Source organism: Pleurodeles waltl, chromosome 5 (genome assembly GCF_031143425.1).
Source record: "Pleurodeles waltl isolate 20211129_DDA chromosome 5, aPleWal1.hap1.20221129, whole genome shotgun sequence".
Taxonomy (NCBI): Eukaryota; Metazoa; Chordata; class Amphibia; order Caudata; family Salamandridae; genus Pleurodeles; species Pleurodeles waltl.
This window is the reverse complement of record NC_090444.1, coordinates 1,772,303,134-1,772,318,063: the sequence shown is the minus strand read 5'-3', so window position 1 is coordinate 1,772,318,063 and position 14,930 is coordinate 1,772,303,134.

The following is a 14,930-nucleotide window of genomic DNA, read 5'->3' as shown; positions in this document are numbered from 1 at the left end:
GAGAACCTACATCCCAAATTAGTCTTTGAGATTAATAAAATGATAAAGTAAGTATGAGTAATAGGGATGAAATTTGATATGAATGTGAAGGTGAGTCACTATTTTTAAGTGTAAAAGAGAGACCTATGTAACCCCCAAAAAGAGTTTTGAAGGGAAAGTACCTTAATCTCTCCATTTACCACTTGTATCTCCAAATGATATTCAAATCTCTAAATGACAGAGAAACAGGGGAAGAGATCCAATCACCAACTGTCAAAATGTAGACCATATGTGTTACCTATATTCAAAATCCAGTACCCCACTAACCTTGGTATTGTCCGCACTAAGCTTGTTCATTGTACAAAGAAAAACCGCAACTGATTTTCATTTTTTTGATAATATAATTTTAGTTCATCAGCTTATAGATGGTCCTACAAATAAATGAAAAGAACATGTATGCACATATTAGTAGCTGATACAGGCCATGTTATGGCCTTTATTTATCATATCCTTCTTATCAAAGGAACCGTAATCCAATCTAAGCAAAATATCTAAACCGTCACGATAACATAAAACCTGGTTCCCTACAAAGTGCAATTTAACTCCATATAGATACATCACGTCACAAATGAAACTAACCTCTATATGTTGTTCAGAGTGCTTGGCCATAACAATGTCAGGCCACAAATAGAAAGTCACATAAGAAAATGTATCACCGATATTAAATAAAGTCATGATATGAGAGAGAATATTCAAACCTGAATCAATATCGAAAGTATAATAAAGTCAGAAAACCATATCCACAAGAATATGTCTTGTCCATGATAGTATAAAAGAGGAATGTCCCACATAACTATGTGGCCAATGAGTAATGAAAATCAATGGGGCACCCCCAAGACAAGCTAGCCGTAACGCCTTCAAAACTAACCGGTATCCTGCATAATAGCAATCTGCGTCCCGTGTTGCTTCGTTGCAATACCAACAAAGGTGTGTGCATTGAAGAGAGCACGGATGTCTTCTTAAATCTGGTTGATGTCGGCAATTTAGCCAATGCCGACCCTGAGTTGCAAACCCACAATTAGAATATTCTTATAGTAGAAAGAGAAAAGGGCCCACTACAAACACCCACCTATTGGTTGACACACTATTTCTTGCCTGCCTGCCTCCCTGTAGAGATGTGTATATGCAGGTTTGTATCTAGAAAACAAAGGTAATAGGAATCATTAACTTAGAATGTGAGAGTGACATTAATATATCATTTTAAAGCATGTGTGCAACAATTCCTTTGTATGGTTACCTGGCGATTAGAATATAATTTTCTATGTCAACGACATCTCTTTTATGTCCACAATAATTGCTTAACTGTTATTTCACACTCTGCTATAGGTTTCTTCCTTAAAACAAAATAGGTCCAAATGCTGATCTTTGTTCATTTTCTTAAGTCCTACTACAGTTCTAACTTTGGTCACTAGATGGCCCTATTGATCCTTTCAGAATACAACTAGAATTTACGTGTGTCGATAACACATTTTGAGTTCCAATCTCTTTAAATCATGAAAAATAAACACAAAGATTATCTTCTTTAACAGGCTGCATCAATTTTTGAAGTAATAAGCAGCACTTCATGAGTTATAGTGTCCCACTCACAAGATAAACAAAAGAATATTGCATCCGGAAACTGGAACAATCCTTACATAATTAGCAGAAAAAACAAAACCTGGTTTCCTCCAGATGAGCAGTCAAGAATCCTTGAAGCAAAAAATCAGGAAAGGCAGCGATTATGGCACCCTCCTTCAGCAGCTGGCAGAGAAATAACAGTTGGAAGCACAGATCTCTGTTCCAACTCTGTTTTAAATAGTCACCACAATGTAGCATGTGAACTGACTGAACCACTACACTGCAGATCCAATGGTATACACGACATGTCTACCACGCATGTGCAGAAGTTCAATTATACTGAATCCTTTCTTGTTTCCTGAGTGCGTACAGCAGTAATTGGGGAAATCAAATGCAGAGAAGCATTTGTTAATGCAACAACCACCTGCGATTCCAACCTTTCTTGTCCTGTTGTCTCAGGACCAGGCTCAAATAGATGATGATGGTGAAATGGCATAATCGGGCGAGGGGCATGGACTTGAGAAGCATCGTCTCCCATGACCTCTCCTCCGGACCACATTACCTCCAATCCAATAAATAGTGCAGTTTACCCCAGATAATGCGAGCATCTAATAGCCTTTATCTCATATTCAGGTTCAGACTCAACCATAACTAAGGGAGGTCCTTTCTGAATCCCTGTGCCCAGAACACCAGGCTTTAAAAGGGAGACATGAAATACAGAGCTCACATGTAATGAAAAAGGGGGCGTCAACCTTACCGCCACTGGATTGACATGCTTCTGTACCTTATAAAAACCTAAGAACCGGGGTACACCCCATGTCTCTCATGCACTTGGAGATATTTAGTTGAAAGCCTTAACATAAATCCAGGTGAATAATTTAGGTTTTCTTTTTCTCTTCTTACCAGCTTGCAATTTATATTGGTGTTAGCATTCTGGACATACTGCTTTATCTTTTCCATTCTCCTTGGAGTCTGTGTGTAGCTGTTGGAATCTCCATAGGTGTAGGCAACAGATTAGTCTGTATTGTGGGGTGATATCCTTGCAAGCTAAAGATTGGTGTCAGTCCTGTAGTGCTGTGAAGAGAGTTATTATAGCTGAATTGAGCAAGCCAGAGATGTTGTAGCCAACTATTTTGATCAGTAAGATAGCAACAAAGATACTTGATTAACTCATTTGGTGGAAATGGCCTTTTTTGCAGGGTTAGCCCCAAACTTTTTGCCTTCTTCCTCCTATTTTTTTCGGTTCTGTTTTTGTTGGTTTATTGTCTATGCGCACTTTACCACTACCTATCACTGCTAAAGTGCAAGTGCTCCCTATAGAAATTGTACTGTTGATCGGTTTATCTATGATTGGCATATTTGATTTACTGGTAAGTCCGTACTAAAGTGCAATAGAGGTGCCCAGGGCCTGTAAATCAAATGCTACTACTGAGCCTGCAGCACTGGTTGTGTCACTCACATTAGTAGCCCTGTAACCATGGCTCAGACCTGCCACTGCAGTATCTGTGTGTGCAGTTTTAAACTGCCAATTAGACTTGGCAAGTATACCCACTTGCCAGGCCTAAACCTTCCCTTTTTATACATGAAAGGCACCCCTAAGGTAGTTCCTAGGTAGCCCCATGGCCACGGTGCAATGTATGTTTAAGGAAGGGCATGTACTGGTGTGTTTTACATGTCCTAACAGTGTAATACTGCCAAATTTGTTTTTCACTGTTGCAATGCCTATCTCTTTATTAGGTTGACATAGGGGCTGCCTTTAAATAACTTTAAAGCTCAGATTCCCTTTGAGAGCAGATCGAAATATGAAGTTTAGGGTCTCTGAGCTCACAATTTAAAAATACGTCTTTTAGTGCAGTTGTTTTTTAGATTGTTAGTTTGAAAATGCCATTTTTGGAAAGTAGGCATTTTCTTGCTTAATCCATTATGTGACTCTGCTTGTTTGTTAATTCCCCATCTGGGTCAGTTTGACAGTTGGGCTATTCACACCTCTCCTCTAGACAGTGACACAAAGGAGGCTGGAGTGTAGCCTGCATATCCTGATGAGCCATCTGTGCTGGAAGGGAGGGGAGGAGTGGTCACTCACACCTGAAAGGACTGTGCCTGCCCTCACACAATGCAGTCTCTAACCCCCTGGAGTGTGTCTGGGGCCTGGCCTGGACAAGGATGGATCTTGCAAACACTTGAGACTTTGCTTTGAAGTTTGCCAACTGCAAAGGCAGAAAGGGGTATGAGAAGGCCCAAAACCCCAGCCTTTTAGAATCTTTCTGGAATCAAGAGGAACCTCTGCCCAGGAGAAGTGCTGAAGAGCTGGAGGAGGAGTACTGTCCCTTTGCTTTGCTGGACTTTGCTGGACTGGCCTGCAGTTGCTGCTTCTGCCTGAAAAGAGTGCAAAGGGTGAACTTTGCTGTGTGTCCTGCTTGAGAAAGGGCTTGGAGTAGAGCTTGCCTCCTTTTTGAAGTCTCAGGGACACCAAAGGCTTCAGCTTCCTCGACCTGCAGCACTGGGAACTGCATGTTTTGTGCTGTTCAAGAGGAAAAACCACTGCAGTGCCGCCAGCGAAGCGCTGGCCCGCACCATGGCCTGCCGACGCAGCATGGAGTCGAATTGCCCCACTTCGCGCTGCGACCCTGGTGTCTCCGAAGCCGTCATCAGTGAGCCGCTGCTCGCACTGCGACCTGTGGGCCCCACACTCCGGCATCGCCTGCTTACACCGCAGCCTGGGCATCCCCGACGCTGCCGCTCCTGCTGACACTGGCACCGCTGCCTGCACCGTGGCCTGTGGAGAGGGCTCATGAGGAGCACGAAGCACCGTCCCATCCCGCACCACAGCCTTGGTCCAGCAATGCCAGCACCATCGACTCCAGTGTCATCACCAGGCATACCGACAACAGTGCTTCCACAACGACGACGACGCTGCCTGCACCGTGACCTGTGGGCACTGCACGTTGCATCGTCCTGCTTCACACTGCAGCCCCAACACCATCCACGCCAGCACTCCTGACTTCATCAGCCCGGAGTTCGATCCGCACGTATGTGACTTCAAGGGTCCGATGACTCCCGCACCGAATCCGGAACCGACACCGCGACGCCAGCAACGCCGCTCTCCAGAGCTCACTGCGAGGATCATGATGCCCTACAATTCCAAAAGTACTTTTTTGCGGGTCTTCCTGACACTGTAGCTGGCCCGCAACGCCACGGCTGGCCTGAACTGTTGAGCTATCGACTTCAAGGAACTGTATTTTTTAGTAAATCTTGGACAATTCATATATTTAACACTGTGGGGGTCATTACAACCCTGGCGGTCGGTGTTAAAGCGACGGTAAAACCGCCAACAGGCCGGCGGTAAAAAAATTGGAATTATGACCGTGGCGGAAACCACCAACAAAGACAGCCACTTTAACACTCCGACCGCCATGGCGGTACAGACAAACAGCTTGGCGGTCACTGCCAACAGACAGGCGGAGGACAATGTACCGCCCACAGTATCACAACCTACCAATCCGCCACCTTTTCCGGGGCGGATTCACCGCGGATAAAAACACGGCGGAAACAGCCATTTCAAAGGGAAAACGCTCACCTCTACACACTCTATGAGGAAGGAGGGCACCATGGAGTCGGAACTCCATATTCTCCCTGCGATAGTCTACCTGCTCATCTACGAGGAGCATCAACGCCGGCAGCAAAGACAACGGTGAGTACTGCACCTACGACATAGGGGAGGGGGAGGGAAAAACACAGGGACACACACACTCAACACCCCACCCCGACCCTCACCCACTACAACACACACACCAATGCATATCCAAACATTACAGTAACAACCCCCAACCCCCCCGGAAGAATGCAAAGACCAAAGGAAATGAGTTGTACCATTGTAATATAGCAAAATACAGTAACCAAATATATACACATATATATATATATATACACATTAAACAAAATATACACGACGATTAGTAGTGCAGGTAATGCACCATTCATTGTCCGTGGACCACTGGGCTCAAAATGCATGGGCGAGGCCCACACTAGATACCTGATCAAAACGGAGAGAACACTGCAGGGGCATCAGATAGAAATACAACAGGCACCTCAGGGGGAAGGGAAGGGGGGGCACCTCAGCCGGATGAGTGCACCACGCCAGATCCACGAGGGGGCTCCATGCCCATTGATGTATCCTGGGGAGTGCAAAGCCACAGTCTCTCAAGTCTCTACAGTGGGTGGTTTGCCCACTGCTGTATCCTGGGGAGTGCAAAGCCACAGTCTCTCAAGTCTCTACAGTGGGTGGTTTGCCCACTGCTTTATCCTGGGGAGTGCAAAGCCACAGTCTCTCAAGTCTCACAAGTGGGTGGTTTGCCCACTGTACCATCCTGGGGAGTGCAAAGCCACAGTCTCTCTAGTCTCACAAGTGGGTGGTTTGCCCACTGTACCATCCTGGGGAGTGCAAAGCCACAGTCTCTCAAGTCTCTACAGTGGGTGGTTTTCCCACTGCTTTATCCTGGGGAGTGCAAAGCCACAGTCTCTCAAGTCTCACAAGTGGGTGGTTTTCCCACTGCTTTATCCTGGGGAGTGCAAAGCCACAGTCTCTTAAGTGGATGCATGTCTCCAATGGTTCTGGAGGGGGACTGGTGCCCAGAGTGCTTCATCCTGTGCAGGACAGACGGAGTGGATGCATGTCTCCACTGGTTCTGGAGGGGGACTGGTGCCCAGAGTGCTTCATCCTGTGCAGGACAGACGGAGTGGATGGATGTCTCCACTGGTTCTGGAGGGGGACTGGTGCCCAGAGTGCTTCATCCTGTGCAGGACAGACGGAGTGGATGCATGTCGCCACTGGTTCTGGAGGGGGACTGGTGCCCAGAGTGCTTCATCCTGTGCAGGACAGACGGAGTGGATGCATGTCTCCACTAGTTCTGGAGGGGGACTGGTGCCCAGAGTGCAGCACTCACCCCGTGACTGTCCCAGTTGCGTCACTGCCCCTGCCGCTAATGGGCTAGCAGTGCTCGCCTTGGCGGTCTTTGCCCTGTTCAGCGGTGCTTGAGTTTGCAGTTTCTGACCTGTTCAGCAGTGCTTGCCCTGTTCAGCGGTGCTTCACTTGGCGGTCTTTGCCCTGTTCAGCGGTGCTTGAGTTGGCAGTTTGTGACCTGTTCAGCGGTGCTTGCCATGGCGGTCTTTGCCCTGTTCAGCGGTGCGTGAGTTTCTGACCTGTTCAGCGGTGCTTCACTTGGCGGTCTTTGCCCTGTTCAGCGGTGCTTAAGTTTGCAGTTTCTGACCTGTTCAGCGCTGCTTGCCCTGTTCAGCGGTGCTTCACTTGGCAGTCTTTGCCTTGTTCAGCGGTGCTTGAGTTGGCAGTTTCTGACCTGTTCAGCGGTGCTCGCCATGGCGGTCTTTGCCCTGTTCAGCGGTGCTTGAGTTTGAGGTTTCTGACCTGTTCAGCGGTGCTTGCCCTGTTCAGCGGTGCTTCACTTGGCGGTCCTTGCCCTGTTCAGCGATGCTTGCCCTGTTCAGCGGTGCTTGCCATGGCGGTCTTTGCCCTATTCAGCGGTGCTTGAGTTGGCAGTTTCTGACCTGTTCAGCGGTGCTTGCCATGGCGGTCTTTGCCCTGTTCAGCGGTCCCTGGCCTGTCCAGCTGTGCTTGCCAATGCGGTCCTTCATTGCCCAGCAGGCCTGTGGCTGGCGGTCCTTCATGGGCCAGCTGGGCTGTGGCTGGCGGTGGCCTCCTGGCCAGTGACGATTGGGCTGGCCTCCTGGGCAGTGACGATTGGGCTGCCCTCCTGGGCAGTGACTCTGGCGGTGGCCTCCTGGCCAATGACGATTGGGCTGCCCTCCTGGGCAGTGACTCTGGCGGTGGCCTCCTGGCCAGCGGGGATGATGGCGGTCTTCTCCATCGTGCTGCTCCTCCCAGACTTTGGAGATTTCTTCTGCCCCTTCCCCACCTTGGGAGGAGTCACAGCTGAGTCGACACTCCCCCCGGGACCCTTGTGAGAGGCTTTGCTGGCTGGAGTCTTCCCCCTCTCCTGCCGGGCACTGTCCAACTTCTGGTGCTTCACAGGGGGGGGGGACTGGCTGTGCTGTGGCTCCGTGCCACACTGGCTGGCCTGGTGGGCGGTGCACTCCACATACCTGTGACAACAGGCACAACTGGTCCCGTAGATTTTTTGGCCGAGGTGCTAGTACGGGACCTATGAGTTGGAGGGGGGGGGTGGGAAAGAGGTCAAGCTTGGCCAGGAAAAGTTTCTTAGGAACACTGGGACGGGTAGCTGGAGGGGGTTTGGGAGTGGAGGAAGAGGTAGTGGTTGTAGGAGGTGTACGTTTGGTGACTTTAGGTGAAGGAGCATGCGCTGGAGGCTGTCGTGAGGTGGATGGTTGTTGGGTGGGTGTGTGCCTGCGTTTGTGTATCTTCGGAGGGGACGTCACAGACACACTGGGAGAGGACAGAGGGGACGTGTAAATGGGAGTGGGGGTGGTGACTGCACGTGAGCGGGGTGTGGTGGTGGGTGTGCTGGTGCGGGACGTAGTGGCTGTAGTGGTAGTGCATGCAGGTGAGAGTGTAGATGAGACTGGGAGGGAGGAGGGAGACGACTAGGAGGGGGACACAGTGGAGGCAGTGGATGTTGCTGTGTCTGTATGTGTGTGATGCTTGCATGAGTGCCTGTGGGATGTGTGGTGCTTATGTTTGCCTGAGCTTCCCTTGTGTGGTGAGGTGTGTGCAGGCTGATCTGATGGTGTGCTTGGGATAGGCTGGGGTACAGGGGATTGGGTCTGGGTGGAGGAAGTTGGAGGGGGGAGGCTAGAGACAGGGACAATGGCTGCCATCAGTGCTGAGGCCAGAGTTTGCAGGGTTCGATGAAGGGCAGCCTGACCAGAATGAATGCCCTCCAGGAATGCATTTGTGTGTTGCAATTCCCTTTCTACACCCTGGATGGCATTCAAAATGGTAGACTGCCCAACAGTGAGGGACCTGAGGAGGTCAATGGCCTCCTCACTGAGGGCAGAAGAGGTGACAGGGGCAGGGGCTGAGGTGCTTGGGGCGAAGGTGATGCCCACCCTCCTGGGTGAGCGGGCACGGGGCGAAGGCTGAGGGGCTGCTGGGAGGGCGGTGCTGGTAGGGAGGGTGGCGGCTGTACCTGTAGAAGTGGGGGGCACAGATGTTGCCGCCACCACAAGGGAGCTCCCATCGGAGGACGAGTCCGTGTCTCTGGTTGCAGATCCTGTGACCGCCGTGAAGCTCCCCTCGCCCTCCGTCCCACTGGTGTATTCCGAGTCCGTGGTGTGGCCCTCCATGGCCATGCGGGATGCAGCTCCCTCGTGCTCCGGTGCCACTGTACCTCCGCCTGATGATGCTGATGCACACAAGAACAGGGAGACCACAAAAAGGGGGGGGAAACAGAAGAAAGACAGGTTGAGTGCATGGCTTACCGCTACCGTTGGCGGAAAATACAGACACAGCAGCCCCCTGCACTACGTCGCGCTGTTGGGCTCTACAGATGCAATTCCTGGGATATGGCCTACATGGCTATGGTCGACATCTGCACACATAGATGACACAGGGGCATGTATACCTGTACTTGGCACTCTACAGAGTTGGGGTGGGGTGCCACATGGCCTGCATTACGGAGGGGCCTAGCCTACGGAACTCGCCCTGGCCTAGGGAAACCCACAGCCCGCCTCCCCCACCCAGACACCTTCACTGCGCGCAAAGTCCGCTGAATGAGAGTGTACTCACCCCCTTGTGTCTGCTGGGATGCCCTCAAGCGCCCATCCAACTCAGGGTAGGCCACCGCCAGGATCCGGAACATCAGTGGGGTCATGGTGCGACGGGCACCCCTCCCACGTTGGGAGGCCATCCCCAGCTGAGCCTCCGCCGTCTTCTTGCTCCAGTGGCGAATGTCCTCCCATCTTTTCCGGCAGTGGGTGCTCCGTCTGTGGTAGACCCCCAAGGTCCGGACATCCTTGGCGATGGCACGCCAAATATCCTTCTTCTGGTGGGCGCTGACCTACATGACATGTACAGGGGAAGAAGAGAAGTCATTACCAACTGCACCATCTAAATGAGTGGCCCACATCCCTACCCTTGCCATGTGGCACATGCATTCACAGTCCTTCATGCACGCAGAACTCTGCCCCCTTCATTCTTACAACCAGCCCTCTCCACACAGGCATAGCCCATACAACGTGCTCCCTGTATACTTACCTGTTGGTCTGGAGGACCGTAGAGTAGCGTGCACTGGGGGAGGACCCCGTCCACGAGCTTCTCCAACTCCTCTGCAGTAAAGGCAGGGGCCCTTTCCCCAGACGCACGAGCCATTGTCTCTTCCAGACCGAGTGTAGGAGGCTGGACTGGTTTGTAGTGAGTACCAAGGGGTACTTACACCTTGCACCAGGCCCAGTTATCCCTTATTAATGTATAGGGTGTCTAGCAGCATAGGCTGATAGATAATGGTAGCTTAGCAGAGCAGCTTAGGCTGAACTAGGAGACGAGTGAAGCTCCTACAGTACCACTAGTGTCATATGCACAATATCATAAGAAAACACAATACACAGATATACTAAAAATAAAGGTACTTTATTTTTATGACAATATGCCAAAAGTATCTCAGTGAGTACCCTCAGTAGGAGGATAGCAAATATACACAAGATATATGTACACAATACCAAAATATGCAGTAATAGTATTAGAAAACAGTGCAAACAATGTATAGTTACAATAGAATGCAATGGGGACACATAGGGATAGGGGCAACACAAACCATATACTCCAAAAGTGGAATGCGAACCACGAATGGACCCCAAACCTATGTGACCTTGTAGAGGGTCGCTGGGACTATTAGAAAATAGTAAGGGTTAGAAAAATAGCCCACCCCAAGACCCTGAAAAGTGAGTGCAAAGTGCACTAAAGTTCCCCAAAGGACATAGAAGTCGTGATAGGGGAATTCTGCAGGAAAGACACAAACCAGCAATGCAACAACTGTGGATTTCCAGTCGTGGGTACCTGTGGAAAGTCGGAGATGGGCAGATGCCCAGGAAATGCCAGCTGTGGGTGCAAAGAAGCTGCTACTGGACAGTAGAAGCTTTGGTTTCTGCAGGAACGACAAGGGCTAGAGACTTCCCCTTTGGAGGACGGATCCCTCACGCCGTGGAGAGTCGTGCAGAAGTGTTTTCCCGCCGAAAGACCGCCAACAAGCCTTGCTAGCTGCAAATCGTGCAGTTAGTGTTTTTGGATGCTGCTGTGGCCCAGGAGGAACCAGGATGTCGCCAATTGCGTCAGGGGACAGAGGGGGCGTCGTGCAAGACAAGGAGCCCTCTCAGCAGCAGGCAGCACCCGCAGAAGTGCCAGAAACAGGCACTACGAGGATGCGTGAAACGGTGCTCACCCGAAGTCGCACAAAGGAGTCCCACATCGCCGGAGGACAACTTAGGAGGTCGTGCAATGCAGGTTAGAGTGCCGTGGACCCAGGCTGGACTGTGCACAAAGGATTTCCGCCGGAAGTGCACGGAGGCCGGAGTGGCTGCAAAAGTCGCGGTTCCCAGCAATGCAGTCTGGCGTGGGGAGGCAAGGACTTACCTCCACCAAACTTGGACTGAAGAGTCACTGGACTGTGGGAGTCACTTGGACAGAGTTGCTGGATTCAAGGGACCTCGCTCGTCATGCTGAGAGGAGACCCAAGGTACCGGTGATGCAGTTCTTTGGTGCCTGCGGTTGCAGGGGGACGATTCCGTCGACCCACGGGAGATTTCTTCGGAGCTTCTAGTGCAGAGAGGAGGCAGACTACCCCCACAGCATGCACCACCAAGAAAGCAGTCGAGAAGGCGGCTGGATCAGCGTTACAGAGTTGCAGTAGTCGTCTTTGCTACTATGTTGCAGTTTTGCAGGCTTCCAGCGCGGTCAGCAGTCGATTCCTTGGCAGAAGGTGAAGAGAGAGATGTAGAGGAACTCGGATGAGCTCTTGCATTCGTTATCTAAGGAATCCCAAGAGACAGAGACCCTAAATAGCCAGAAAAGAGGGTTTGGCTACCTAGGAGAGAGGATAGGCTAGCAACACCTGAAGGAGCCTATCAGGAGGAGTCTCTGACGTCACCTGATGGCACTGGCCACTCAGAGCAGTCCAGTGTGCCAGCAGCACCTCTGTTTCCAAGATGGCAGAGGTCTGGAGAACACTGGAGGAGCTCTGGGCACCTCCCAGGGGAGGTACAGGTCAGGGGAGTGGTCACTCCCCTTTCCTTTGTCCAGTTTCGTGCCAGAGCAGGGCAAAGGGGTCCCTGAACCGGTGTAGACTGGCTTATGCAGAAATGGGCACCATGTGTGCCCATGAAAGCATTTCCAGAGGCTGGGGGAGGCTACTCCTCCCCTGCCTTCACACCATTTTCCAAAGGGAGAGGGTGTAACACCCTCTCTCAGAGGAAGTCCTTTGTTCTGCCATCCTGGGCCAGGCCTGGCTGGACCCAAGGAGGGCAGAAGCCTGTCTGAGGGGCTGGCAGCAGCAGCAGCTGCAGTGAAACCCCAGGAAAGGCAGTTTGGCAGTACCAGGGTCTGTGCTACAGACCACTGGGATCATGGGATTGTGCCAATTATGCCAGGATGGCATAGAGGGGGCAATTCCATGATCATAGACATGTTACATGGCCATATTCGGAGTTACCATTGTGAAGCTACATATAGGTAGTGACCTATATGTAGTGCACGCGTGTAATGGTGTCCCCGCACTCACAAAGTCCGGGGAATTGGCCCTGAACAATGTGGGGGCACCTTGGCTAGTGCCAGGGTGCCCACACACTAAGTAACTTAGCACCCAACCTTTACCAGGTAAAGGTTAGACATATAGGTGACTTATAAGTTACTTAAGTGCAGTGTAAAATGGCTGTGAAATAATGTGGACGTTATTTCACTCAGGCTGCAGTGGCAAGCCTGTGTAAGAATTGTCAGAGCTCCCTATGGGTGGCAAAAGAAATGCTGCAGCCCATAGGGATCTCCTGGAACCCCAATACCCTGTGTAAGGAAATGCCTCCTTGGCATGGTTGCCCCCTGACTTTTTGCCTTTGCTGATGCTATGTTTACAATTGAAAGTGTGCTGAGGCCTGCTAACCAGGCCCCAGCACCAGTGTTCTTTCCCTAACCTGTACTTTTGTATCCACAATTGGCAGACCCTGGCATCCAGATAAGTCCCTTGTAACTGGTACTTCTAGTACCAAGGGCCCTGATGCCAAGGAAGGTCTCTAAGGGCTGCAGCATGTCTTATGCCACCCTGGAGACCTCTCACTCAGCACAGACACACTGCTTGCCAGCTTGTGTGTGCTAGTGAGGACAAAACTAGTAAGTCGAAATGGCACTCCCCTCAGGGTGCCATGCCAGCCTCTCACTGCCTATGCAGTATAGGTAAGCCACCCCTCTAGCAGGCCTTACAGCCCTAAGGCAGGGTGCACTATACCATAGGTGAGGGTACCAGTGCATGAGCATGGTACCCCTACAGTGTCTAAACAAAACCCTAGACATTGTAAGTGCAGGATAGCCATAAGAGTATATGGTCTGGGAGTCTGTCAAACACGAACTCCACAGCACCATAATGGCTACACTGAAAACTGGGAAGTTTGGTATCAAACTTCTAAGCACAATAAATGCACACTGATGCCAGTGTACATTTTATTGCAAAATACACCACAGAGGGCACCTTAGAGGTGCCCCCTGAAACTTAACCGACTGTCTGTGTAGGCTGACTAGTTCCAGCAGCCTGCCACACCAGAGACGTGTTGCTGGCCCCATGGGGAGAGTGCCTTTGTCACTCTGAGGCCAGTAACAAAGCCTGCACTGGGTGGAGATGCTAACACCTCCCCCAGGCAGGAGCTGTAACACCTGGCGGTGAGCCTCAAAGGCTCACCCCTTTGTCACAGCCCAGCAGGGCACTCCAGCTTAGTGGAGTTGCCCGCCCCCTCCGGCCACGGCCCCCACTTTTGGCGGCAAGGCTGGAGGGAACAAAGAAAGCAACAAGGAGGAGTCACTGGCCAGTCAGGACAGCCCCTAAGGTGTCCTGAGCTGAGGTGACTCTGACTTTTAGAAATCCTCCATCTTGCAGATGGAGGATTCCCCCAATAGGGTTAGGATTGTGACCCCCTCCCCTTGGGAGGAGGCACAAAGAGGGTGTACCCACCCTCAGGGCTAGTAGCCATTGGCTACTAACCCCCCAGACCTAAACACGCCCCTAAATTTAGTATTTAAGGGCTACCCTGAACCCTAGAAAATTAGATTCCTGCAACTACAAGAAGAAGGACTGCCTAGCTGAAAACCCCTGCAGAGGAAGACCAGAAGACGACAACTGCCTTGGCTCCAGAAACTCACCGGCCTGTCTCCTGCCTTCCAAAGATCCTGCTCCAGCGACGCCTTCCAAAGGGACCAGCGACCTCGACATCCTCTGAGGACTGCCCCTGCTTCGAAAAGACAAGAAACTCCCGAGGACAGCGGACCTGCTCCAAGAAAAGCTGCAACTTTGTTTCCAGCAGCTTTAAAGATCCCTGCAAGCTCCCCGCAAGAAGCGTGAGACTTGCAACACTGCACCCGACGACCCCGACTCGGCTGGTGGAGATCCGACACCTCAGGAGGGACCCCAGGACTACTCTGATACTGTGAGTACCAAAACCTGTCCCCCCTGAGCCCCCACAGCGCCGCCTGCAGAGGGAATCCCGAGGCTTCCCCTGACCGCGACTCTTTGAACCTAAAGTCCCGACGCCTGGGAGAGACCCTGCACCCGCAGCCCCCAGGACCTGAAGGACCGGACTTTCACTGGAGAAGTGACCCCCAGGAGTCCCTCTCCCTTGCCCAAGTGGAGGTTTCCCCGAGGAATCCCCCCCTTGCCTGCCTGCAGCGCTGAAGAGATCCCGAGATCTCTCATAGACTAACATTGCGAACCCGACGCTTGTTTCTACACTGCACCCGGCCGCCCCCGCGCTGCTGAGGGTGAAATTTCTGTGTGGGCTTGTGTCCCCCTCGGTGCCCTACAAAACCCCCCTGGTCTGCCCTCCGAAGACGCGGGTACTTACCTGCAAGCAGACCGGAACCGGGGCACCCCCTTCTCTCCATTATAGCCTATGCGTTTTGGGCACCACTTTGAACTCTGCACCTGACCGGCCCTGAGCTGCTGGTGTGGTGACTTTGGGGTTGCTCTGAACCCCCAACGGTGGGCTACCTTGGACCAAGAACTGAACCCTGTAAGTGTCTTACTTACCTGGTAAAACTAACAAAAACTTACCTCCCCCAGGAACTGTGAAAATTGCACTGTGTCCACTTTTAAAACAGCTATTTGTGAATAACTTGAAAAGTATACATGCAATTTTGATGATTCGAAGTTCCT